Source organism: Lactuca serriola, chromosome 8 (assembly GCF_051521515.1).
Source record: "Lactuca serriola cultivar US96UC23 chromosome 8, Lser_US96UC23_V15, whole genome shotgun sequence".
NCBI lineage: Eukaryota > Viridiplantae > Streptophyta > Magnoliopsida > Asterales > Asteraceae > Lactuca > Lactuca serriola.
In genome coordinates, this window is record NC_136415.1 from 72,901,356 (window position 1) to 72,905,781 (window position 4,426).

Here is a 4,426-nt window from a genome sequence, read left to right on the forward strand (position 1 = left end):
GATCTTCCAGCAGAGCTCAGCCAAATCCACATCATTTTTTATGTTTCCTAGTTGCGAAAGTGCTTAGTGGACGAAACGGAGGTTGTGCCTCTAGAGGATATTCAGGTTGATGATATGTTGAATTACATTATGAGATCGGTGGCGATCCTGGATCGGAAGGCGAAGAAGCTGAGGAACAAGAGATTCGAGTTAGTGAAGGTGCAGTGGCAGCACCGAAAGGGTTTGGAGTGGACTTGGGAGCCCAAGGAGGAGATGAGGGAGCACTACCCAAAGTTGTTTTCAGATGCAGCAGACTTCGAGGACGAAGTCTAAAACAAGCAGGGGAGAATTATAACGCCTCGTTCCTGGTACGCATTTAATCTATCAATTTATTCATTTTGTAAGAGCTACTCGACGAGTTAGTAGCCCTAACTTGTCGAGTAGATGCCAGTTTGGACGCTGGATTTAAGTGGCCTACTCGACGAGTCGAGAGCCTTGACTCAACGAGTAGGTCCGTCAAGAGTAAACCCTAATCTCTAGGGTTTTCACCCTATTTAAGCATCATATCAGGCCTCCACCCCAGCCTCCATCACCTCCACAACCCACTCTCGAAACCCTAATCAACCTTGTATGTTCTTAAGCTAGTTTCTTGCCATTTGTGATTTGAAGCTAGAAGAAAGAAGGAAAGGCTAGAAGATCTGAGGAGAAGGCAGAAGATTTAGAGCTTGGGTTTCATTTAGACTTTTTGAAGGTATAAAGCTTATACCTTGGCTCCTTTTCACTTAGATCTTCATTTAAGGTTACTTGTTGTCATTTTTGGGCGTCCCAAGGCCATTTCCGAGTTGTGAGCATTTAGGGACATAAGAGCTTCAGATCTGGGCACTCTTGGGCTCTAGAAGCTAAAAGTTGCCACCTTTATTCAGCCATGTCCCCATTCCATGCATTAGGACTTCATTTTAGTTTGGTTTTGGTGTTTTAGCTTCATAACACCATGCATGCACGTAAAGTTAGCAACTTTACGCGTTATACTAGCCTAAGGATTCCAGATCTATGAGTTAGAAGCATTGTAATTGATTAGAATCGAGTGTATGGTTTTGGCATGCAAAGGACTCGACGATTTGTTCATGTGACTCAGCGAGTTGAGTCATGGTCCCCAAACCTTTTCTGTTTTTGAGTGAGCTCGTTGAGTTAGGAAGTAACTGTTGGATTAGGTGTCTAAGTTCATAACTATTTCTGGAATGTACTTGACCCGGTTGGCAAGGTCCATTTGGGTTGCATGGCATTGCAACCCTTGGATGCACTAAATGAGAGAAAGGACACTTAAGGATTATTAGTATATTATAAGTTCTAATATATTAATAATATTATTTAATTAGTATTGATCAAATAATTAATTTGGAATTAATTAAGTGATCAAAAAGAGACTAATTAAATATATGGGGTTGATTATATAAATCATCCATTCTTGTATAGTAGGCTAATGATCAATGGTTTATATGAATTGGGCTAAACCCATAAGGTGCTCCATGGATAGTCCATGGGAGTTATAAACCCATGGATCATGGAATATGGAAAGCCATGACAATTAGGGTTTATATGGTAACCCTACTTGTGTCACAACTATATAAAGACCCCATGTCTAGCAAAATCGGCCACTACAAGCAAGTGTAAGAGGGCTAGCCAAATTTTGAGTGTAAGTGAACTTCTCTCAAGTTTATTCCAAGTGTTGTGGTGTTGCGTGAGAAATTTGAGGCATCACACTTGAGGTGCTATGCTTACAAGGTTCTCAAGGGATCCAAACAACAAATGGTATGTACTTCAACTAGCTATTATGTTTAAAAGTTCCCCATGCCAGGCTAGTTAGGTTAATAACCTTGGAAAATCAAATTTGTATGTATCTTAGTAAAACATAGATCCAAGGTTTGTAGGGTTGTATGTACATCTTAGGAGTGTTAGAATGCTCAAAAACCTTCAGTAACTCAGCTAGATGGATGAGATCCAGACTAAGAAGTTCAAGAAATCGGTGAGTCTGTGAAGGGACTCGGCGAGTTGACTCGTTTTGTTCTGAGTCTATACAATATAGAACTTGGTGAGTCTGTTAAGGGACTCGACGAGTTGTCTCAGTTTATCACAAGTCTGATAGCATAGGACTCGACAAGTTAGCAGATAACTCGGCGAGTTGGGTTGACTGGGAGTTGGCCTTTGCTTTGACTTTTACCAGAGAGTTGACTTTGACCAAGGGTAAAAAGGTCATTTTACCTTGAGATTGATTTTCGGATCTTAACCAAGTATTATTGTAATTTTGATAGCCAGGGAGACGTTGGAGCAGCTATCAGATATTGCTCACCGCGAGATTTCACAGACAGTTTTACAAGGTGAGTTTTCTCCTGTAGGAACGGGTCGAAGGCACCAAGGCCGGCCCGTTTAGTTAGTAAAAGTTCCAGACCACAGTCTGATGCCGGGAGGGGCCCCATGTAAAGTTATATGTTTTTTCAGATCTCGATCCGATGTCGGGGCGGTCCCGAGGAATGCTGATATGCTTGTATGCTTGATGTCTTTGTGATTCTTGCATGTGTTTGTTATGTGTTAGGAATTGCAGATTTCGGTCTGATGTCGGGGTTTAGCCCGAGGAATGTCCAGTTCTAATGTATGATAGTATGTTTCCGGACTCCAGTCCTATGTCGGGGCGGTTCCCGAGGAATGTTAGTATGCTTCTGGATTTCGATCCGATGTTGTGGTAAGCCCAATGAATGTTTAGTTAGTATGATATGATAGTATGTTTCCGGATCTCGGTCTGATGTCGGGTGGGACCCGAGGAATGTTTTCATGTTAGTATATGTGTTATGTTATAGGATAGTTGATATGTTATTATGTATGCTGAGATCTGCTCGATGTCGGGTGGGGTCCGATGCCGAATAGGGTTTGATGCTGGACGGGGCCCGACGCCAGGAAAGCTGATGCCGAGCTAAACTTGATGTAAAAGGAGCGGGGCCCAAGATATTTTATATGTTATGTGTATGGTATGTGGTAGTTTGGGGGAGCTCACTAAGCTTTGTGCTTACGATTTTCAGTTTTAGTTTCAGGTACTTCAGCTAACAAAGGGAAGGGTTCGGGATGATCGCATGGCACACATCACAGTTTTTCCATCCTAGGACCTTTACTCTGATATTCGATATGGGATTTTGACATGTTGACAAATTTTATGATTTTTAAGATACATGGTTTATGATTTTTATATGATGATGATATTTATGGTTTTATTAATGATTTAAAAACGGAAATTTTGGACTATATTTTTGGGGTGTTTCATATTCAATGCATCCATGAAGGAAATCCAACTGCTTAATCCTGCAGCATTATAGTACCTTATGGAAAAGAACCCAAAATCATGGTGCAAAGCTTTCTTTCAAGAGGGTAGGATGTCTGATGCAGTTTAAAATGGATTATCTGAGAGCTTTAACAATGTCATTAGAGATGCAAGATAAAAACCAATAATCATAACAATAATCATAATGTTAGAAGAAATTAGGTTGTATGTTAAGGAGAGGCAATTAAATCTAACCAACAAAGGTAGTTCATGGCCTGAATATATAAACCATGTCCAGCTATTACAACCTTGATAAATCAGTTGAAAAGAGCTCAAAGGTATTATCTTTATTTTTTATTTTTAATTGATTACTATTACTATATACTAACTTCAATATAATTTCAACATGTATTGGCAGGTTTTACCAACTAGTTTAAACCAGTTTGAAATAAGAAATTTTGCAAAGTCTTATGTTGTGGAACTAGATAACAAGAGTTGTTCCTATAGAGTGTGGCAACTAAATGGATATGGATGTGTGCATTTAGTTGCAACTATCTCATACCTAAATAGAGATGTTAGAGTGGGTAGGTAACGAACTCTATAGTGTTTATTTTAGTATGGGCTGAGTGGTTCCTCACCCAACATGTTTCCATTAACATTTCATTTTGACTAAAATGGTTATAAATAAACTTTGATGAATCAACATTAAAAAATGTTGACATTGTAAGATCCATTAATTTTTTAATATTTCATTACTATAAAATATTTATTATAAGCCCCTTCTAACCAGTTATGTGCAAGTTATGTGCGAGTAAAGATTTTTAGTCTGCATTTTCTAGTTGAATTTAAAAAGATGTGTGTTGTTAATGATGTGACATTGACCTCCGGAGAGTCTTCTAGTCTTCTGCTATGGCGGAGATCTGTTAGTTACAATCAGAGAGACGCGTTAGAGCTGCCCCAGGGACTGTGCCCTGGGAGCGGGCTCCGACGGTCAAGTTAGATCATCTGATAGATCTGAGATGGTCCTCTACCGCTGGAGAGAACCATCTTGGTGCTGGTGGTGGTGTATGGCTGATGGCGGCGGGTGGCGGCTGAGCCACCCGGCCGGAGTATAGTGGCAATTAAGCCATGGGGAAGAGT